The 24,199-nt window shown below is 43.6% G+C and overlaps 2 protein-coding genes across 7 annotated transcripts in view; both read right to left on the reverse strand.

The window, feature by feature from the left end:
- Nucleotides 1-24,199, reverse strand: part of LOC140741115 (zinc finger CCCH domain-containing protein 10-like) — a 76,165-nt gene that overhangs the window by 39,409 nt on the left and 12,557 nt on the right. The window contains exon 1 of one of the 3 annotated variants that reach the window (XM_073070901.1): nt 90-354. The exons of the other annotated variants lie outside the window; for them this stretch is intronic. The gene's annotated coding sequence lies outside the window, so the exon portion shown is untranslated. Of the gene's footprint in view, nt 1-89; nt 355-24,199 lie in introns of those variants that run through there. 3 annotated transcript variants of the gene reach the window in all.
- LOC140741117 (zinc finger CCCH domain-containing protein 10-like) overlaps nt 1-24,199 on the reverse strand; it is a 41,729-nt gene that overhangs the window by 4,911 nt on the left and 12,619 nt on the right. Inside the window, exon 1 of one of the 4 annotated variants that reach the window (XM_073070904.1) lies at nt 381-487. The exons of 1 other annotated variant lie outside the window; for it this stretch is intronic. The gene's annotated coding sequence lies outside the window, so the exon portion shown is untranslated. Of the gene's footprint in view, nt 1-361; nt 488-24,199 lie in introns of those variants that run through there. 2 more of the 4 variants (XM_073070906.1, XM_073070907.1) reach the window with 2 other exon arrangements.

The following is a 24,199-nucleotide window of genomic DNA, read 5'->3' on the forward strand; positions in this document are numbered from 1 at the left end:
GTAGATGTAAAAACAAAAAACATTATTCTTTGCCCCTCCCCCCCACAAGCGGCTGGTTATATCCTGTGTCACGCAACCAAATAACGTACTTTATTCGATAGTAGTTTTCATCTTTCATCGTTTCCCCTCCTATGATTACGATTTGACGAGCAACGGAGTCAACCTCTCTAGATTCCACCTCACTAACACGCTCCCTGGATCTCAGGCTGTAATGGCGCCTTTAGGCCTCGACTTCCTGCTAGAAATTAAAATGACGCCCGGCCTGCAGACTAACCCGGACCCTATCCGTACAAGGTATACACATTCAAATCTTAGAGAATGATGCCACCGAACCCGAAATTTAACGTGTATTAAAACTCACAAACCAGGGATGGGTTTACCTATACAATACAGTTCAGCTCAGCTCCTTGCCTCACAGCTCCGACACAAAGAGGCTCTACGCAAGTCCTCCCAGTCAAGGGGAACTTCATGACAAAGAGCATCAACCCTGGTCCTCCGAGCCAAGAGAAACCCCAGACGCCTTTGATTGCAAACAGAGCGTCTGCCCACTGCGACTCCATGGTAAACATCAAATGCTAATTCCGAGTCGGATCGGACACTTTAACGTGTACCGGTTTAGAGAATGCACCATTCTCTATTTTCATTAAGCTGTTTAACCAGCCAGTCGCTCTTGGATTAAATCTGGAGTGCCGATGTTTTTGCTGGAATTTTAAAATATAACATAACCAATCCTTCCACACTATGCAAATACATGGAAAAATGCAAATACATATTTTTGACAGCCCAAGACAAACTTAGGATGATTCGACAGATAAATGCGTGACAGGCGAATTGGACAGGATGCTTCCTATGGGGGGGGGGGGGGGTCTCAATAAAGGGACGACCATTTAGAATGGAGATGAGGTGAGTTCCTGTATCCCAGAGAGTGGTAGATCTGTGGAATTCGGTGCCACAGGCGGTTGTGGAGGCCAGGTCATTGCGTGTATTTAAGGCGAAGGTTAATAGGTTCTTGATTTGTCAGAGTGTGAAAAAGGCAGGAGATTGGGGCTGAGGGAATATTGATTAGCCATGATAAAATGACAAAGCAGACTTGATGGGCCGAATTGCCTAATTCTGCCCCTATGTCTTATGGTCTAAGCAGCAATACACGGGAGGGGTCAGAGACTGGTCAGTGAGTACAATAGGGAGGGTAATGATAAAAGAAAGGTTGTTGGACAGGAAAGCATATGTGGAATGCTACCAAACAGAATATGACATGTTCCTCCAATGTGAATTGGGTCTCTGTAGCATAGAGAAGGCAGAGGATAGATGAACTATGTGCAAGTGGGAAGGAGTTAAAGTGATCTGCAATATGTGGAGGGATTGGAGAAAAAATTTGTGGTCAAAAAAATAAGCTCATAAATTTGTTGTGGTTTAGGATTTATTTTTGGATTTTCTCTGGGAAAAATGACTTGTCTGGAGTGCCAACTTCTCAACACTGGATGGTGATGCCTATAATTATAAAGACTTAACTATGCAAGGTGGGAATAATATTAAAGACTGACACAGCACAACAGGGAAAGTCAAGCAAATTTAGCGGTGTGTATATTTATTGAAATACAGTGTGGAACTGGCCCTATGAACTGCACCACCAGCATCACCCTGATTTAATCCTAGCCTAATCACAAGACAAATTACAATGACCAATTAACCTACCATCCCATACATCTTTGGACTGTGGGGGGAAATTGGAGGACCTGGAGGAAACCCACACAAGTCACAGGGAGTACATGCAAGCTCTTCACTAGCAGCGGGGGGAATTAAACCCAGGGATTGTAAAGCGTTGTGGCTAACCACTACGCCACTGTGCCGCCCCAATCTACAGAATGATGGGCAAGATACCATCAAAACTAGGTCATAGCAAAATCACCCCTCTGACATAAACTTCCAAGCTTGAAAGCTAGTCACCTCAATAAACAGTATCAAAGTCCCATCTGCATTTTCACTTATCTACCCAGTTCTGCTTTAACCCCACCTCAATTGAGACCATCTCATTTTGATCAAAAGTGGGACCTTTTGGTTAGTACAGCTCAATTATAAGGCCTTTGAGCAATGTTACTCTCTTTGCTGTTTCTGGATGAACGGCTTTGAGTTACTCCAAACCATTGCTCAAAACTGCTGGTGATATAAAAATGCACTCAATACTTTTAACAGACATAGGAGATTCTGCAGATTCTAAAAATCTTGAGCACCACACAGAAATGCTGGATGAACTCAAAGTCAGGCAACATCTGTGGAGGGGAATAAGCAGTCAACGTTCTGGGCTGAGACCGTTCATCAGTGTCCTTTATTGCCCGCTATAGATGCTGCCTGACTTGCTGAGTTCTTCCAGTATTGTATCCATGTTCCCGTTTGTCTCTGTCAATGTTTTAAATAATTGTAAAGAGTCATAGACCAATACAGCACAGAAATTGGTCCTTCCATGCATCACATCTGTGCCAACTGTAGATATATTGGTTTTGGTGAGTGCAGAGTGGCTTTACCAGAATACATTTACCAGTACACATGGATACTCAAGCTTAAAGTACGATAAATTACAAAGTAGAGACTTGTATCCTCTGGAATCAAGTGTGATGGCAATTGAATGATTAAGAGGAACACATAAGAGTGGATGAGAAACATATTCCCACTGGGTTGGGAAGTCTGAAGGAAGAATCTAAAACAAAATGAGAGATAGCGTTTTCGGAGTGAAGTTAGGTTTTTAATAGAATTTCATATAGATACGTTAATATAATGACTTTCAAAACAGCTTAATTTGAAAGAACGTAGTTCAGAAGTACACTTCTAATTAATTCACTGCCTTGATTTGGCGTAAAATGCGGTCAGTTCATTGGCCAAAAATATATCTGCATGAATTGTTTTTAACCACACTGTCCTTAGTCTATATGATTTCTTTCCAAACAAAATGCTTGTTGAAAAGATTTACACAATCTATTCTGGGTGATCACAGCCTAGTAACTAATTTCGTGGTAGAAATGAAGTTAACCACTATTCGGAACCTTGAGTAATTTAAAATCATGGCAGTGGCTCCGTATTGGAGGCATGCATCATCGAAAAAGGAAGATAAAAGTTGGAGCACATCGATTTTCTGAGAGACAATGTTCAACAGAAGGATCACAAATTACAGGAAAAAACCAGCACCAGAGAAAAATCCAAAGCTCCGGATCTAATTACGCGCATTAAAGCAGCCTCAAATTGTGCGCAGTTTAATCAGCTTTCGAAGCAAACGACTGTAAAATAAACTCGAGCTTCTTCAAAACGAAAGTCCGAAGACAGCCACACCATTGGCGAAATTACACGTCAATGCAAGCACAATAGTCTCAGGCGCCATTTTGTAAACATAGCGGTGAAAGCCGCGGCCCGAAAAACTTATTTAAATGGCGCCCCCCCCCCCCCCCCCCGTTCCACCACCTTTGTTCTTGAAATCATAGAGGCACGTTAACAATTACAGTACATAAGGCACCAAACCGTGTGACTTAAGATATAATAGGACATGAACGGTTCAAACAAAGGAAGTAAAGGGATAGCAGCCACACCAAGTTTTCCATTTTGAAATCGAGTGTCCCTTCCAATTACAAGATGTTAAGCAACCAATTCTTCACACTGAAATTGAACAATTGCTGTAAAAATATAACGAATTAAATACACTAAGCGTTACTTCACAAAATACTTTAGTCGTTATAGTTTACTTAATACACTAGAGAGTTTAAAATTTCCCTGTTGTGGATTCGTGATTGCTTCATTGCTTTCAAAGGTCATGCACCACTACAGTCCAAGCAACTGAGGTTGTCAAAACTTAATGTTAACCACCCATATGCCATGAGCATACCGAAATGTGCTGACATGAAATGATACAACAGTTCAGGATTTATCAATGCTTTGAAGCATTCAGTTATTCAGAACGGGGAAAGAAATGTGATAGAACATAGAACAGTACAGCACAGGAACAGTATAGCACGGGAACTGGCCATTCGGACCACAATGTTGTGTTGAACCAGCTAAAAAGCAAATCAATAACACCCAAACACTAATCCCTCCTATCTACACCATGTCCATATCCCTCCACCTTCCTTACACCCAGGTGCCTATCTAAACGTCTCTTAAAAGCCTCTAACATTTTTGCCTCTACCACCATACCAGGCAGTGCATCCAGGCATCCACAACTCTGAGTAACTCACAACATACTTACTCCTCACATCCCCTTTGAACTTACCTCCTCTCACTTTCAATGCATGCCCTCTGGGTTTAGACATTTCAACCCTGGGAAACAGATACTCTGTGTCCACTCTGGGCAGGTTTGCTAGAGTTGTTGGGGAGGGTTTAAAACTAGTTTGGCGGGGGGGGGGGGGGAATCAGAATGTGAGTGCAGAGATTAGGGTAGAAGGACAAGGGCATGATGCTATGTGTTCTGAGTTGGTGAGGAAGGACAGGCAGGGGACAAAACATAAATGTAACCAGTTAGAGGGGTTGAAATGTGTCTATTTAACACTAGGAGTATTAGGAATAAAGAGCATGAACTTAGAGCATGGATCGGTACGTCGAACTATGATGTTGTGGCCGTTACTGAAACTTGGCTGGAGGAAGGGCAGGATTGGCTGATGCAGGTACCGGGGTTTAGGTGTTTTAAGAGGAATAGGATGGAATAGAAAAGGGTGGTGAGGGGAGTAGCATTACTGGTCAGGGATAGTATCACGGCTGTAGAAAGGGAGGACACTGCAGAGGAAGTGTCCATTGAGTCGGTGTGGGTGGAAGTCAGATATAGGAAGGGATCAATAAAGTATCTATCTATCTATCTATCTGTGCTGGGAGACGTCTATAGGTCCCCAAATAGCCCTCGGGACACCAAGGAGCAGATAAGCAGGCAGATGTTAGAATGGTGCAGGAAATATGGGGTTGTAGTTATGGGTGATTTCAACTTCCTCAAATTGACTGGCACCTCCTGACTGCAAGGGGGGATAGATGGGGCTGAATTTGTCAGGTGTGTTCAAGGTCCTTACACAGTACGTGGACTGGCCGACGAGAGGAGAGGCCATTCTGGATCTAGTTCTGGGTAATAAACCTGGTCAGGTGGCAGACCTCTTGGTGGGGGAGCATTCTGGTGAGAGAGACCACAACTCCCTTAGCTTCAGCATAGCTATGGAAAAGGATAAAAACAGACAAAATGAAGAAGTGCATAACTGGGAAAGAGCTAACTATGAAGGGATGAGGCAGGAACTAGCGAGAGTAAATTGGAAACAGATGTTCAAGGGTGAAAGCACAGAAGTAATGTGGAGGAAGTTTAGGGACCCTTGTGCTGGGTTCAGGATAGGTTTGTCCCACTGAGCCAAGGAAAAAATGGTAGGAAAAGGGAACCGTGGCTGAAAAAACGTGTGAGGCAACCCGTCAAGAGGAAGAAAGAAGCATATGTTAGATATAAGAAGCAGGAAGCAGGATGGGCTCATGAGAAATATAGGGTAGCCAGGAAGGAGCTTAAGAAAGGATTTTGGAGAGCTCGAAGGGGGCATGAGAAGGCCTTGGCATGTAGGATTAAGGAGAGCCCCAAGGCATTCTATGCATATGTGAACAAAAGGATGACAAGAATGAAGGTGGGGCCGCTAAAGGATATAAAGAAAGCAACATGTGCCTAGAGGCAGAGGAGGTTGGGAGGCCCTAAATGAATACTTTGTTTCAGTATTCAGAAGTGAAAAGGACCTTGATCAGGGTGAGGTCGAAATAGAACAGGCTGTGTGCTGGACAATGTGGAGATTAAGGAAGACGAAGTGTTGAATCTTCTTAAAAACCATCAAGATTGATAAATTCCCAGTGCCGGACATGATATATCCTATGTTGCTGTGGGAAGTGAGAGAAGAGATCACTGGAGCAGTAGCGATGATCTTTGAATCCTCTTTAGCTGCAGGGGAGGATTGGAGAATGGCAAATGTAGTTCCCTTGTTTAAAAAAGGTAACGGAGAATCCTGGGAACTATAGACCGGTGAGTCTTACGTCTGTGGTCTGCAAACTATTGGAAAGGATCTTAAGAATAGGATCTATGAGCATTTGGAGAAGTACTATCTACTCAAGGATAGTCAACATGGCTTTGTGAAGGGGAAGGTCGTGCCTCACGAGCCTAATTGAGTTTTTTTGAAGAGGTTAACAAAAGAAATTGATGAGGGTAGGGCAGTAGATGTGGTCTACATGGATTTTAGCAAGGCATTTGACAAGGTCCCCCACGAGAGACTCATCCAGAAAGTCATGAGGCATGGGATCAGTGGAACCTTGGCTGTTCGGATAAAAAATTGGCTTACAGGAAGAAAGCAGAGGGTAGTAGTGGAAGGAAAGTATTCTGCCTGGAGGTCAGGTACTAGTGGAGTGCTGCAAGGATCTGTCCTGGGACCCCTGCTCTTTGTGATTTTTATAAATGACCTGGATGAAGAGGCGGAAGGATGGGTAAGTTTGCGGATGACACAAAGATTGGAGAGATATGGATGAAGCTGTAGGTTGTCTAAGGTTACAAGAGGATATAGACAGGATGCAGAGTTGGCAGAAAAGTGGCAGATGGAGTTCAATCCAGATAAGTGTGAGGTGATGCATTTTGGAAGGACAAACCAGAGGGTCTTTGGGGCTCAAATCCATACATCCCTCAAAGTCGCTGCACAGGCTGATCGGATAGTTAAGAAGGCCTATGGGATGCTAGGCTTCATTAATAGGGGGATTGAATTCAAGAGTAGAGCAGTCATGTTGCAACTCTACAAATCTCTAGTGAGACCACACTTAGAGTATCATGTTCAGTTCTGGTCACCTCATTATAGGATGGATGTGGAAACTATGGAGAGGGTGCAGAGGAGATTTACCAGGATGTTGCCTGGATTGGAAACCAAGTCTTATGAGGCAAATTAGCAGAGATGAGACTTTTCTCTTTGGAGCGTAGAAGAATGAGAAGGGACTTGATAGAAGTCTACAAGATTATGATAGGCACAGATAGGGTGGATAACCAGTACCTGTTTCCCAGGGCACAAATAGCAAACACCAGAGGGCATATGTACAAAGTTAAGGGAGGGAAGTTTAGGGGAGACATCGGGGTTTTTTTTTTACAGAGAGGGTTGTTGGTGCTGCCTGGAATGACTTGTCAGGGATGGTGGAGGAGGCTAAAACATTAGGGGTTTTTTTTAAAGAGCCTCTTGGACAGGCACATGGATGAAAGAAAAATAGGGTTACGGGGTAGTGTGGGTTTAGTACTTTTTAAAGGAATATATGGGTCGGCACAACATCGAGGGCCGAAGGGCCTGTACTGTGCTGTAGTATTCTAGTGTCTATCTATGACTCTCATAATCTTATAAACCTTCATAAGATTTAAGTGTTGGTGCGGGCAGTGGAGCGGGAGCAAGGAGTGTTCGAGGTCGACAGACGACTGAAGATGGAGGATCAGCCGTTGTAGGTAGGCCGAGACCGTCGGACCTACCTGGACAGTACCTGAGGAGGAAGGTAAAACTGCGCAGGCGCGGGTGACGTCAGCGGCCAGCGCGGGGTTTAAAAAGAGGCCCACTTTTAGGAGCGGGCAGCGGAGCGGGAGCAAGGAGTGCTCGAGGTCGACAGACGACTGGAGATCAGAGTATCAGCACTCTTTCAGGTGCGGGCAGCGGAGTGCTGGGCTTTGGCTCAGTGGGCTTCGGCAAGAGAAAATCAGTGAGCCTGAGTACGTACTTGCTGAGGTAAAAAAGGTAAGGTCAGTAGGTACTTTTTTCATTTATTCTGACTAATCTGGGATCAGGTAATGGGGGAGACAGTTAGAGCAGTGGTGTGCTCCGTATGCAGTATGTGGGAGGTCAGGGTCAACACAGTTGTCCCTGATGACCACACCTGCAAAAGGTGCATCCAACTACAGCTCCTATCAGACAGAGTTAGGGAATTGGAGCAGGAGCTGGATGAACTACGGATCATTCGGGAGGCAGAGGCAGAGATAGATAAGAGTTATCGGGAGGTAGTCACACCGAAAAGACAGGAGGTAGGCAAATGGGTGACAGTCAAGAGAGGCAGGGGGAGCAGACAGAGAGAGCAGAGCACCCCTGTGGCCATTCCCATCAACAATAAGTATACCATTTTGGATACTGTTGGTGGGGATGACCTACCAGGAACAAGTTACAGTGGTCCTGTCTCTGGCACTGAGGTTGGACCCTCGACTAGGAAGGGGAGGATAGGAGATTTTGTGGGGAAGATCGGGAGTCTCGGATGGTATGTTGCCTCCCTGGTGCTGGGGTCCGGGACATCTCAGATCGGGTGCAGGTTATTCTCGAGAGGGAGGGCAAGAACCCAGATGTTGTGGTCCATGTAGGGACCAACGACGTGGGTAGGATGAGTGAGGGGGTCCTGCGTAGTGAGTTCAGGGAGTTAGGTGCAAAGCTGAAGGGCAGGACCTCCAGGGTAACAATCTCAGGATTGCTACCTGTGCCACGTGCGAGTGAGGCAAGGAACAGAAGGATTATACAGATTAATACGTGGCTGAGAGGATGGTGCAGGAGGGAGAGCTTCAGGTTTTTAGATAATTGGGCTTTGTTCCAGGGAAGGTGGGATCTGTGCCGACGGGACGGTTTACACCTGAACTGGAGCGGGACTAACATTCTTGCAGGAAAATTTGCTAGTGCTTCTCGGGGGGGGGGGGGGGGGGGGGGGGGGGGAGGGTGTTTAAAACTAAATTTGCAGGGGGCAGGGATCCAGAATACGAGAGAGGATAGCGAGATGAAGAATAAAGGACAGGTGGGGACTACACAGTTCCGGAATATTAAGTGTGTAGTAGAGAAAGGTGAGGAGGAACAAGTGATAAGGAGGACACATGTACAGAGGGATGGTCTGACGGAACATGGAGTTAAATGTGCAGAAAGAATAAGTAAATTTAGGAAGGACAACAAAATTCAAGGGGCGTATAGCCCGATGGGAGTTCGGGGAGTTGGGTTAGGCAGCGATTTAAACAGAGAGAGGAGAAATGGGTTAAAAATTCTATATCTGAATGCACGAAGTGTCAAAAATAAGGCGGATGAGCTTGAAGCTCAGGTGCGAATGGGTAACTATGATGTTGTTGGGATAACGGAGACATGGCTGCAGGGAGATCAGACCTGGGAAATGAATGTACAAGGGTATACGTGCTATCGTAGGGACAGAAATGTGGGCAGAGGGGGGGTGGGGTGGCCCTGTTGGTGAGGAATGAGATTCAGTCCTTTGCAAGGGGGGACATAGGATCAGGAGAAGTAGAGTCTGTGTGGATAGAACTGAGGAACAGTAAGGGCAAAAAGACCCTAATGGGTGTTGTCTACAGGCCCCCAAACAGTAGCATGGATATTGGGTGCAAGCTGAATAGGGAGATAACATTGGCATGTGGCAAAGGTAATGTCGCAGTAGTTATGGGGGATTTCAACATGCAGGTGAACTGGGAGAATCAGGTTGGTGCTGGACCCCAGGATAGGGAGTTTGTAGAGTGCCTACGGGATGCATTCTTGGAACAGCTTGTACGAGAGCCGACCAGGGACAAGGCTATTCCGGATTTAGTGTTGTGTAATGAACAGGATTTGATAAGCTATCTTGAAGTAAAGGAGCCATTAGGAGGTAGTGACCATAATATGTTAAGTTTTTATCTGCAATTTGAGGAGGATAAGGGCAGATCGGAGGTGTCAGTGGTGCAGTTGAACAAAGGAGACTATGGAGCCATGAGGGAGAAGCTGGCCAAAGTTAACTGGACCGATATCCTAGCAGAAAAGACAGTGGAACAGCAATGGCAGGTATAGTGGGGTGACCAAAACTGTATGCAATACTCCAAATGTGGCCTAACCAGAGTTTTAAAAAGTTGCAACATAACCTCCTGACTTTTGAACTCAATGCCTTGACTAATAAAAGCAAGCATCCATAAGCCTTGTTAATCACCTTATTGACTTGTGTAACCACTTTCAAGGAACTACGAACTTGGATCCCAGGATCCCTCTGCTTAGCAACACTGTTAAGGATCTTGCATTTGCCCTACCAAGGTGCAACACCTCACATTTATCTGGGTTAAACTCCATCTGCCATTTCTCTGCTCATATCTACAAATGATCTATATTGTGTTGTATTCTTTGCCAGTTTTCTACATTTTCATCCAGGTCATTTATATACCGTCAGCCCTCCTTATCCGCGGATTCCGTATGCGTGGATTCAACTAACCACGGATCTGGAAAACCCGGAAGTTCCCTCTCCAGCATGTACAGACTATTTTTTCTTGTCATTATTCCTTAAACAATACAGTAGAACTATTTAAATTGCATTTACATTGTATTAGGTGTTATAAGTAATCTAGAAATGACTTAAAAGTACAGGCAGTCTCCGGGTCATGAACGAGTTCTGTTCCCGAGTCCGTCTTTAAGTCGGATTTGAAGCCGGAACAGGTACATCTGGTATTATTTAGCGTCAGTTAGTCAAACGTTTTTCTTAGTATACAGTATATATGTTACCTTTCTATGCATATAAAACACTTAAGAAACATACGTATTTCAATAATTAAACCACTGCGTTGCTTAGTAATAATTGTAGCTTTCATCGGGGCAGGGCCTTTCACATTCTCCATTAAAATTGTTCCGATTGTAGCCTAACGCTTTTCCAATGACCGATGGCGTTTCACCTCTTTCCAATTGCTTTATTACTTCTACCTTATTTTCAATCGCGATCGTGATTATTTTCATGAACAGAAACACTGCGGATTCAGAGCTGCGCCGCCGTGTCCTAATGTCCACCGCACGGAGACATGTTAAATAAAGTCCAGGGTTCCACTGGGTCCTAAAGACCACCGCACTGATACATGTTAAATAAGGGACTTGAGCATCCGTGAATTTTAGTATCCGCGGGAGGTCCTGGAACCAATCCCCCGCAGATAAGGAGGGTCGACAAACAGCAAAGGTTCCAGCACAGATCCCTGCAGAATACCACTACTTCTACTTACAGAGCTCCAGCTCAAACAAGTCTCTTCAACCACTGCCCTGTCTTTGAGGCACAAGCCAGTTCTGAATCCAAACAGCTAATTCGCTGTGGACCCCATGCACCTTAATCTTCTGGGTGAGCCTCCAATGAGGGACTTTGCAAAACACCTTACTAAAATCCATACAGACAATATCCACTGCGCTACCCTATCAACCTCTCGTCACCTTGTCAAAAAAACTCAATCAAGTTGGTAAGGCATGACCTGCCACGCATAAAGCCATGCTGGCTCTTCCTAATTAGAGCATGGGTTTCCAAGTGCTCATATTTCCTATCCCCAAGAAATTCCACCAGCAATTTCCCTGCAACTGACATGAGACCCACTGGTCAACAGTTCATAGGATTTTCCCTTGTTGAACTTTCCCTTCTTGAATAGACGTACAACATTAGTCACCCACCAATCCTCTGGGACCTTGCCTATGGCAACTATTTATAAGTAACTCAGGATTATCTTTTGACATGGCTCCTAAACTGAGACAGAAGAAAGCTACTACTTCGAAGACTGCGCAAATCGGCGGAGAAAAAGGCCTAACCATCTCGGTGAAGCCTCAGTCTCAAGTTGGATCTCCTCCTGGCGAAGTGCATGGCACTTCTGATGATGCGGAACCGGAAGTTGCAGCAATGTCGGCGGTCTCCAAGAAGAAACGGCAAGAACAGCGCATGCGCGAAAGTATGCATGAACAGAGATGAACAAAACTACAAATCCCAACTACGGTTGGAAGTGAATCAGAAGTGGAATCAGACTCTTTGGGGAGGAGGAGAAGAAGGAAGAGATTAAAGGAGACATAAAAGATATTCTGATATATATTATGAATGAATTAAAAGCTATAAGAAGGATGCAGAATAAATTCGATAATGTGGTGGAAAAACAAAAGAAGATGGATAATAAAGTTAAAGAGATGGAAGTAAGAGTGGAAGAAAACACTGGAAGAATAGATAAGATAGAAGACAATAACCTTGCCTGGACAAGAGAAAGAAAATGGATGTTGGAAAAAAATAGATGCGCTTGAAAACTCTAGTAGATGAAATAATATCAAAATTGTTGGTCTTATGGAAGGTAGAGGGAGAAAACCCAATAAAATTCTTTCAAGAATGGATTCCGAAAATGTTAGAAATGAGAAAAGGAAGCCAAGTAATTGAAATTGAAAGAGCACACAGAGCTTTAAGATCAAGACCTCAACAAGATCAAAATCCAAGATCAATTTTAATAAAATGTTTAAGGTATCAAGATAAAGAAATGATCTTGAAGGCAACTATTCAAGGTGCTAAAAAGAGAAATGGGCCATTGATAATAGGAGGGAAAAGAGTTTTTTTTAATCCAGACATAAGTTACGATCTTCTGAAGAGGCGGAAGGAATTTAATCCAGTGAAAAAATCTTTATGGGAAAAAGGCTATAAATTTTTATTGAGCTATCCAGCAAAATTGATAATTTTCCTGGATAACGAAGAAAGAAGGTTTTTCGTTGATTACCGGAAAGCGGAGGAATTTGTACAAGAATTACCTGATGTCCACGAAGAAGTAAAGAATTATAGAAATGAAATGGACTAATGATGAAGACTGAAACAAGGTTGAACTTGATGGACATTTATATAAAAAAAAGTTGAGGAGTATTAATTGGGAGTAGAGACATTAATTATTTTTTTTCTTCACTAATATATTTTTGTTTTTTTTTGCGGGGGAGCTGGAAGAGCTCCTGATCGATGGCTGCGTGTTTCACGTGTACAATCATGGCGATTGCCATGACCCGTAAAATGGGGGGGGGGGGGGGTAATGTTGTGTTCTTTTTATTCGCAACATTAGTGGGGGGGGTACTTTGTTTTTTTTCTTATATATTAGTTATCTTTCTTCTATTTTTCTTCTTTTTTGCCTGGATGGTTGGGGAGAAACTCATAGCAACATGGAGAATTTTAAAGAGTTCCCAAGGTATTATGAATGATTAATTTACTTAATTTTTTAAGTTTTAATGTTAATGGAATTAATGGACCTGTGAAAAGAAAAAGAGTTTTAACATATATTAAGAAAATGAAAGGAATGATATATTTTTGAAAATTTGGCTCCCATACCTACAAAAGATAGGATTAAATACATAGGTCCTTTGAAGATTAAATTATAAAGTAATTGGGGAAAGTAAGAATAAATATTAAAATTATTTTGAACTCCATGGAACATGTGGGGATCCTCCGATATCCAGGCAATCTTTCTTTCTTTCTTTTTTTTTCTTTCTTTAGATAAGGGTTAAGGGGGGGGGAGGGTCAATATTATTTTTCTTACTATTTATCATCACATTTATTCTTTGTAATTTTCTAAAATTTAATAAATAAATAAATTTAACTTAATAACCCGGGGTAAATCCCATCAGGCCCTGGGGACTTATCCACCTTAATATTCACTAGGAAGTCCAACACTGCCTCTTCCTTGACCTCTAAACACCCTCATATATATATTCACACAGCACTGATATCCTGGTCCTCTACATCCTTTTCTTGGGAATTACTGAAGCAAAGTGCTCATTAAGTACCTCACTCACATTCTCCACATCCAAGCAAATGCTTCCCCCTTCATGCTTGAGTGGTTCCACCCTCCTGCTCTTGATGTACGTGTAGAATGCACTGGGGTTCACCTTGATCCTACTTACCAAGGGCTTTCCATGGTTCCTCCTGGCTTTTCTAATTCTCTTTAGTTCTTTTCTGGCTTCCTTATACTCCTCACGTGCTTCTTTTGACCCTAACTTATGAAGCTTTACATACTTTCCTTTTCTTCTTGACTAAATTAATTATCTCTCTGGACATCCAAGGTTCTCTATCTTTCCATCCCCATCTTTCCTTCTGATAGGAACATACCCCTTCTGTACTCGGTGCAATTGATCTTTAAACACCCTCCACGTCTGATATAGAGTGCCAGAGAAAAGGTATTCCCAGCCTTAGCTCCAGCCTAATGCCCTCATAATTTAACTGACTTCAATTAAAAATTCTTCCACAAAAAAGTTGAGGAGTTGTGGTGACTGTTCCCCAACTGCTCATCCACTGAAAGGTCAGTCACCTGGTCAGGCTCATTACCCAACACCAGGTCCAGTACGGCCCCTCATGTCAATGGACCATCAACATATTGATTTAAGAAATTTCCTGGATACACCTGACAAATTCTGCCCCATCTAAACCCCTTGCACTAAGAAGGTCCCAGTTTGTATTAGGAAAGTTGAAATCCCCCATGACCACAACCCTATTATTTTTACACATTTCCTTAATCTGATTACGTTACCATTCCTCAATGTCTAGGTGGCTATTAGGGGGTTTGTAGTACAATCACATCAGTGTGATTGCACCTTTCCTACCTTTCCTCAGTTCTACCTAAATGAACTCCGTATCTGACCCCTCCATTATATATCCCGAGTGCAGCTGCGATATTGTCCTTGATTAGTAGTGCACACCACCCCTCTTTACCTCCTCCTCCATCTTTTCTAAAACTTTGAAAACCTGGTACATTAATCAGCCATTCCTGCCCCTCTCTCAACTAAATTTCAGTAATGGCCACAACCTCGTAGTTCCATGTACTGATCTTTAAGTTTAATCACCCTTACCCATAATATTCCTAGCATTAAAATATACACACTTCAGACTATCTGACCAATCACCCCCCGTTATCTTGATTTTGCCTTTTAATACTTTCCCTGATATCTACCTTCTGGTCCCCCCCCCCCCCCCCCCCACCATCCTTCCCTTACTGACCTGGTCTAAAGGTGAGTCAAAACGGCAATGTTATGATAGTCATGGGAGATTTTAACATGCAGGTCAATTGGGAAAACCAGGTTGGTAATGGAGAGTGAGTTTGTTGAATGGCTTTTTAGAGCAATTTGTCATTGAGCCTACTAGGGGATCAGCTATACTGGATTGGGTGTTATGTAATGAACCAGGGACAATTTGGGAGCTTAAGGTAAAAGAACCCTTAGGAACCAGTGATCACAATATGATTGTGTTCAACTTGCAATCTGATAGGGAGAAAGTAAAGTCTGATGTAGCAGTATTTCAGAGAAGTAAGGGAAATTACAGTGGTATGAGAGACAAGTTGGCCAAAGTAGATTGGAAGGAGCTGCTGGCAGGGATGTCAGCAGAGCAGCAATTGTGTGCATTTCTAGAAAAAATGAGGAAGGTGCAGGACACATGTATTCCAAAAATAAAGAAATACTCAAATGGTAAAATAGTACAGCCATGGCTGACAAGGGAAGTCAAAGCTATTGGGGGAAAAAAAACAAAAGAAAGGGCATACAACAAAGCAAAAATTAGTGGGAAGATAGAGGATTGGGAAGTTTTTAAAAACAAAAAAGAGCAACTAAAAAAATTATAAGAAGGGAAAGATGAAATATGAAAGCAAGCTGGCAAATAATATCAAAGTGAATAGTAAAAGTTTTTTCAAGTACGTTAAAAATAAAAGAGAAATGAAAGTGGATAAAGGACCACTAGAAAATAAGGCAGGAGAAATAATAACAGGGGACAAGGAAATGGCTGATGAACTAAATGAGTATTTTGTGTCAGTCTTCACTGCAGAAGACAGTAGCAGTATACCTGATGTTGTAGTGTGTGAAGGAAGAGAAGTGGGTGTAGTTACTGTTATAAGAGAGAAGGTGCTCAACAAGCTGAAAGACCCAAAGGTACCCAAGTCACCCGGACCAGAGGAACTGCACCCTAGGGTTCCTAGAGGTAGCGTTAGAGATCAGCACTAGAGATGGGCATAAGAAATGATCTTTCAAGAATTATTGGACTCCGTCCGGCATGGTGCCAGAGGACTGGATAATTGCAAATGTTACTCCACTCTAAGAGAGGAAGGCAGCAGAAAGAAAATTATAGACCAGTTAGCCTGACCTCAGTGGTTGGGAAAATGTTAAGAGTCAATTGTTAAAAGATGAGGTTTTGGAGTACTTGGTGACACAGGACAAGATAGGACAAAGTCAGCATGGTTTCCTTCAGGGAAAACCCTGCCTGACGAACCTGTTGGAATTCTTAGAGGAGATTACAAGTAGGATAGATAAAGGGGATGCAGTGGATGTTGTATTTTTGGACTTTCAGAAGGCCTTTGACAAGGTGCCACACATGAGGCTGCTTACCAAGTTAAGAGCCCATGGTATTACAGGAAAGTTACTGGCATGGTTAGAGCTTCAGCTGATTGCTAGGAGGCAGCAAGTGGGAATAAAAAGATCCTTTTCTGGTTGGCTGCCAGTTACTAGTGGTGTTCCATTGGGATCAGTGTTGGGGCCAGTTCTCTTTATGCTGTATATAAATGATTTAGATGATGGAATAGATGGCTTTGTTTGCCAAGTTTGCAGATGATATAGCGATTAGTGGAGGGGCAGGTAATGTTGAGAAACAGGTAGGATGCAGGAGGACTTAGCTTAGGAGAATGGGCAATAAAGTGGCAAATGAAATACAATGTTGGAAAATGCATGGTCATGCACTTTGGTAGTAGAAATAAATGTGTGTACTATTTTCTAAACAGTGAAAAATCCAAAAATCTGAGATGCAAAGGGACTTCAGAGTCCTTATGCAGAACGTCCTAAAGGTTAACTTGAAGGTTGAGTTGGTGGTGAGGAAGGTAAATGCCATGTTAGCATTCATTTCAAGAGGTCTAGAATACAAGAGCAAGGAGGAGATGCTGAGGCTTTATAAGGCACTGGTGAGGCCTCACCTTGAATATTGTGAACAGTTTTGGGCCTCTCATCTTAGAAAAGATGTGCTGGCATTGGAGAGGGTCCAGAGGAGGTTCATAAGGATGACTCCAGGAATGAAAGGGTTATCATAGGAATGTTTGATGGCTCTGGGTCTGTACTCACTGGAATTTAGAAGGATGAGAGGGGATCTCATTGAAACCTTTCAAATGTTGAATAGCCTAGACAGAGTAGATGTGGAAAGAATGTTTCCCATGGTGGGAGAGTCTATGATAAGAGAGCAGAGCCTCAGGATAGGGGGGCACCATTTCAAAACAGAGGTGTGGAGAAATTTCTTTAGCTGAAGGGTGGTGAATTTGCGCAATTTGTTGCCATGTGCAGCTGTGGAGGCCAGGTCATTGGATGTATTTAAGGAAGTGATTGATAGGTTCTTGATTGGACATGGCATCAAAGGTTACGGGGAGAAGACTGAGGTTGAGGAGGAGAAAAACAAAGGATCAGTCATGATTGAATGGCGGAGCAGACTTGATGGGCCAGATGGCCTAATTCTTCTCCCATGTCTTATGGTCTTATGGAATGATTGTTGGTACCAGACGGGGTGGTTTGAGTATCTCAGAAACTGCTGATCTCCTGGGATTTTCACACACAACAATCTCTAGTGTTTACAGCACATGGTGCAAAACAAAAACAAGAATCTAGTGAGTGGTAGTTCTGTGGGCAAAAATACCTTGTTAATGAGAGGTCAGTGCGAACCAGTCTGGCCATTTTGCTCTGACAGGAACAATAACTCAAAAAATTACGCATTGCAGTAACGTGCAGAAGAGCGTCTCTGAATACACAACACATCAAACTTTCAAATGAATAGACTATAGCAATAGAAGATCGTGAACAGTTGTTGCTTTGGAAAATCCACAAAGAGGGAATAGCTGCTAAGAATGTAAGAAATGACCAGGCATTCACCAAAAGGATGGCGTGGTAGTATAGTGGCTAGCACAACGCTTTACAGTAGTGGTCACCAACATTTTTAAGTCCAAGATTCCTTACCTCGGCCTCAGTGAAAGGTGAGATCGACTCCAAATGGATTAGTCACACGCATGCGCACTGGGGCAGAAAAGACTGGAAGTAAAATCCTGCAACCCGGAAGTAGAAATAATGCATAAGCACCAGGGGTACCCACCCTTTTTTGCACCGTGGACCAGTTTAATATTGACAATATTCTTGCGGACCGGCCGACGGGGGGGGGGGGATGTTAAACAAGACCTTCACGGCTCTTGGCACTTAGCTGCTATCCCGCCCTGTTCACGTTTTTTCCGCAGAAAAAACTCAACGGGTTCGTCTTTAAGTGCAGGGTGCTTGGACTCAAGGTCCCAAAGCAGTTTTGAGGGCTTCATTGTCGCATTAGACAGCCTCCAGGCCCGAACTCCATCCTCTGCCCGCCCGCCGCCAGATGCCCTGGCCAGGTGCGGCTGGTCATGGGTGGGGTGAGAGGACAAGGTCAGGGCTGGAGGTCCCCGTGGAGGGCTGCAGCCGTTGCAGTCCGGACAGAGCGACCAACTGAGCGAGGAGAGCGAGAGGCCCGTGCCCGCCCCCCTTGTAGGATCTATCGACTGACAAAAGTTTGTTTCAGCAGATCGCAGCGAGTTAGCTGCTCTGATACTTACGAAACCTTGAGCCCAAATTAGGTCGTCTGCGAATATTTTAGCACCGGATTCCCCACGAACATTCGGTGTGCTAAACAGGTTCAAAGGCAGCGCCCATCTGTCCGTGCTCTGGGCCAGTAGCATCAGCACTTCCCGCCAGCTGCACTCCGGGCCAGTAGCATCGGAACTTCCCGCTAGCTGCACTCCGGGCCAGTAGCATCAGAACTTCCCACCGGCCGCACTCCGGGCCAGTAGCATCAGAACTTCTCACCAGCCGCACTCCGGGCCAGTAGCATCAGAACTTCCCACCGGCCGCACTCCGGGCCAGTAGCATTGGCGGTTCCCACCGGCTGCACTCCGGGCCAGTAGCATTGGCGGTTCCCACCGGCCGTGCTCCGGGCCAGTAGCATCGGGTCTTCCCGCCGGCCGCGCTCTGGGCCAGTAGCATCGGGTCTTCCCGCCGGCCGCGCGTTTAGGCGACTGATGACCTCGCATGGGTTCAAGTTCAACAGTGGCTGTGACAGGGAATGAAGAAAGGTGCAACTGACTCATATTGTTTCCTCACAGCCCGGTGGTTGGGGACCACTGAAGTACACTGTGTAGCGCGGGGGACCGATGTGCATGCGCACTGGACAGAAAGAACAGAACGAAAACCCCGCAACCTGGAAACAATCTCAACAGTATTTGTGTATTTATTTTTCTTTTTTTTTCAGGATATACTGGGAAAGTCTGAAAGATCGACGGGTTGGCGACCACTACTTTACAGTATCAGCAACCCAGGTTCAATTCCTGCTGCTGTCTGTAAGGAATTTGCATGTTCTCCCTGTGATTGTGTGCGATTCCTCCCAGTGCTCCAGTTTCCTTCCACAGTCCAAAGACGGTCTGTAGGTTAATTGGTCATTGTAAATTGTCCCGTGATTAGGCTATTATATCGGGGGCTCTTCGGTGGCATGTCTCGGAGGGCCAAAGGGGCTTACTCAGCACTGTATCTCAACAAATAAAAATAAAAAAGAAACAATCTTTTTGTAATGCTGAATGAGGAGATACTTCTGGTGATAAAATGACATTGAAGATGATGGGAATTGAAAAAGATGACCCACTGAATGCAGAGATTGGTGGAGTGGAAAGCAAGGGCCAGAGGAACTTCTATCTGAGGGTGGGTGTGTCAGGTAGGGAATTAAATTTAAAAAAAGAGGGGGAGGGGGAGTCAAACCCTTCAAAAGTAAATTTAAAAAAAAATTATTTAGTGATACAGCATGGGCCCTTTGATCTATGCCGCCCCAGCAACCCCCAACAAACCTACTTGACCCTAACCTAATCACTGGACAATTTACAATGATCAATTAACCTACCCCACTACGTTTTTCGACTATGGAAGGAAACCAGAGGGCCTGGAAAAAACATGCATTCCATGGGGAGGAAGCACAGAAACTCCTCACCCCGGAGCACCCAAGCCATACTAGCATCATTCTAACCACTATGCTACCTGTTGCTGAATTCTGACAAAGTATCTTCGACCTGAAATGTTTATGTTTTTCTCTTTCCACAGATGCTGCCCAATCTGCTGAATTTTTCAACTTATTTCCTGTTGATGCAACTTAATTCTCCATGGCACTCTCACCTCTGTCTTTGGCCTTCTGTACTGTTGTAATAAAACTCAATGCAAGCTTGAGAACCTATACTCAATATTCTGTCTGGGCACATTACCAGTTTCCCAACTTGATGCTGAATTCAACTAGTAATTCTCTCTCCATTTGTATCAGAACTAGTAGTTTTGTACGGCATACTTCTACATTATTACTTCAGTTTTCCTCATTCCAATGGCAAGGCTCGACCTGCTAGTTTTCCTAAAGCTTCCTTTATACAGCTTTTTTCTCTAAGATTTCTCTCTTTAACTATCTTCACCTTGCAGCTTTAAATATTATTTATTAGTATTATTTCTCTCTAATTGTCCTCATTAGCCTATCAACCAGATTACTTCATTTATCCCACAGTAACCCTGATCTCACCTTTGTCTTTTCCATTCCTCCCCCATCTTCCCTACAACTAACTAAAATTTTCTTTTATTCCTACTTTTGTTTAAATATTCTTTTGGCTTTTATTTTTGATCTTCAATGCATTAAGACAGATTGTTTCTGGATAGTTTTGTAAGTTACATCATTGTGACTACCACAAAAATAGGTTCTGTTAATCTATAGCTATGTGACTTTTGGAAGACTGGAATTCATAAAATGCATTTCTGAATCTTAAGGGACAAACCATATTGACAGGGAAAAATATATCTTCTAAATGTACAAATATAAAACAACATGCTAATCACAATGGATAGAATCAATCACATTATATAACATACAATGTAACTGTCATGTACAAGATGCATTAAAAGTTCCCTTAATGCTAGACAAAGCTATTATTTTATTGATCAGCATCCAAGCAATCAATTTTTTGCAGCATTCATAACCATTTCAAAAAACTCCACTGTTGGTTCTGTATGTTATAGTATTTAGATTTTAGAATTTACATTTCATATCTGACATACTTCTGTTTCTCCAACCTTCTCCATAGATACAGGATCAATGAGAGCTTGTAGTAATATAGAATACACCAATATGTGGAATTATAACTTTGATTCCCAGTTAATTGACACTCTGGTACATAATTTAGTGCTGTGAAATATTAAGACACATTCCCCCATTCCCCAACATGTCAGATATACTAACCTCTCATATCAATAAGAAAAAACAACAGCGGTTATCTTCTCTTTCTTCATTTATTAATGCTCTGTGAAAATCTATTGTACATTCTCACCAAGAAAATTACAATCACTCCATTTTCTTAATCACAACTATGTCTGCCTGGATTAGTAATTAGTATCTATGTATTTACATCACCCAAATTGTACTCTTTCTTCTAAAAGAAATTATTTTAAAGTGGCTCCTTTAGTTCAGCTCAGAAGTAAATACTTTGTATGTATAACCTGGAAATGTTCAGCTTAGGCAGCATTTGTGAAATATCTAAATAATCAGGAATACCATTGACAAAATTATGATCTGAACAGACTTTTGGGAGTCATTTCTTATAGAACACATAGCTACTGGTCCTTCAGTTAGGTGGTTCCACATCTACTTTCCTATAGGATCTTTATCTAGAAAAATTGAGTAACGATACAAAAGCAAATATCTGAATATCCCAGAAACTCTAACTTATGAACAATTGTTTATGTCAAAAACAGCCTTGCATGGCTGACAGACTTTATTAATTACCAATATTGTGCCTGAGCCAATACTTGGAACAACAGTTGATATATACACTTCAAACTCTCACAATAAGAAAAACAAAACGATACTTGTTTGCAGAATTTGCTTATTCTTCTTCTACTGTAAAGAGATATTCTTGAATGGTTTGACGTGCTCTTATCCTACAGACTGTGGAGGAAACTGATAAATTTTATCTATATTATTAAAATTAGGGCATTTTAAAGGAATTTAACATAGGAAAGAAGCTTCAACCAAGATATAGTAGGTAGCCATCGATCCCAGGGGATCATGGGTTTGTGCCTCTGGTGGACTGTGTCTTCTCCAGGGTGCAAGCCGGGGTGGGAAGATTTGAATAACCAGCTGTTGCCCATGCAGTGGGTTCCCCCTCTCCACGTCACTGATGTAATCCAAGAGAAGGGCAAGCGCCGATACAACCTGGCACCAGTGTCGTCACAGAGGTTGCCAGAGTAAAGTTGTAGACAACATCAAACTGCCTTAGGCACCCTGGTTCCAGATTTCTTCCTTGCAGTTTACTCCCGAAGCCTTTCCCATGGGTGGGTATGGCCACAAGGCAGTGGAGGTTTAAAATCAGAGGTTTCTTTCTCCTAGGCGGGCTGCTGTACAAGGCTGACAAGCCCCACCTACCCAAAAAACCAAGATATACTTGCATTTAAATGAGTGGAGCGGGCTTTGTTGGAGCAGCCATTCTATGAGTGAACCAGTGTTGGAGTGGTGAGACTTTGGTCCATCAGGCTTAGGTGAGGTAAATATCTGGTAAATTTCTTTTTCTTCTTCATTCATTCTATGTTAGTACATAGTTAGTGCAATGAGGATGGGTCCAGGGGCTTTGTGTGAGATGTGGAATAATCACATCTGCACCAGGTGCACTGAGCTGCAGCTTCGCAGAGAATGCGTTAAGGAAATGAAGAGGTGATAGATTGGAGCAACAGAGAGGTGGTCACTCCTAAGTTGTGGGAGGCAGGTACCTGGGTGAATGTCAGGAGTGGGGAAGGAAATGGGCAGCCAGTGCAGAGTATCCCTGTGGCTGTTCCCCTCAATCAGTATACCACTTTGGATACTGTTGGGGGTGGGGGTGTAGGGGAACCTACCAAGAGGGAAGCTGCAGCGATAGGGTCTCAGAAGGGAATGGGGGAGAAGAGGGCTGATTCCATAGCTGGCAGAGTGGACAGGATAGAGACACCTTGATGGTATGATGCCTCCCAGGTGCCAGGATCAGGGATGTCTCAGATCGGGTGCATGACATTCTCAAGGGAGAGGGTGAGTACCTATAAGTCTTCGCACCAATGACATTGGAAGGAAAGATGAGGAGGTCCAAAAGAGAGGTTTTAGGGAGCTAGGTAGAAAGCTCATAAACAGGACATCCAATCTCTAGAGTCTAGATTGCTGCCTGGTCACGTAGCAGGAAGGGTAAGAATAGGATGATTTCGTAGATGAATGGGTGGCTGAGGAACTGGTGCAGGGGCAGGGTTTCAGATTTATACATCATTGGGATCTTTTCTGGGGCAAGTACGACTTGTATAAAAGGGACAGGTTACACCTGAACCCGAGGGGGACCAATATCCTTGTGGGCAGGTTTGCTAGAACTGTGGGAGGGAGGGTTTAAACTGATTTGGCGGAGGGGAGGGGTATGTAGTGAGACTGTCAGGAAGGACAGGCAGATGATAGGGCAAAATTGCAGTCAGTGGGATGAGTTGCAGTGTAAAAGGGCACCAAAGTCAAAAAGAGTAACAAATAGAGGACTGAGGAGTTAAATTTGAATGCATGCAGTATACGAAATAAGGTAGATGATCTTGTAGTACACAGAGAATGGCAGGTATGACATTCTGGACATCACTGAGTTGTGGCTAAAGGAAGATTATAGTTCGGAGCTTAACATCAAAGAATACATGTTCTATCAAAAAGGACAGGCAGGTATGCAGAGGGGTGGCATGTCTCTGGTGGTTAAAAATGTAATCAAATCTTTAGAAAGAGATGACATAGCATTGGAAGATATAGATTCTTTGTGGGTAGAGGTATGAAACTGCAAGGGTAAAAAGATCCTAATAGGAGTTATATAAATGCCTCCACAAACAGTAGCTAGGATGTGGGCTACAAATTACAACAGGTGACAGAAAACGCATGACAAAAGGGCTATATTATGATAGGTTGGGAAGATGTTGGAGTTGAATGTTAAGGACGTGATTTTGGGTTACTCAGAGGCACATGTAGAGGGGTGTATGGGGTGTCTAGGGAGGGGTAGCACCTCTGGTGGGGGGAGGGGAGGCCTGCCATGCCCTTTTCAGGGCAGCTCGTCCACCTTTGGTCCCCACCTGGCACTCAGCTCTCACCTGTGGCTCCAAGTAGCTGTAACACATGCAGCGGTCACACCTCCAGTAAACTGTCTTGACAGACGGGCTAAACCAGGTGAGGGCAGCCGACGGGTCTTCGATCCTCAGTGAGGTAGGGGATCTGCCTATCCAGCGTGTGAAGTCTGGCCCTGGCAGGTTGAGCGGAGGAGACCGATTAATGGTCCAACGGTCAAGAAGGCAGGCCAGCAGGCGTTGTGGAGCACCAAGAGCACCATAAGACACTTAGACGTCCTGGTCATCCACTGCAGCAGGGTCTCTTCTGCCGA

Source organism: Hemitrygon akajei, chromosome 18 (genome assembly GCF_048418815.1).
Source record: "Hemitrygon akajei chromosome 18, sHemAka1.3, whole genome shotgun sequence".
Taxonomy (NCBI): Eukaryota; Metazoa; Chordata; class Chondrichthyes; order Myliobatiformes; family Dasyatidae; genus Hemitrygon; species Hemitrygon akajei.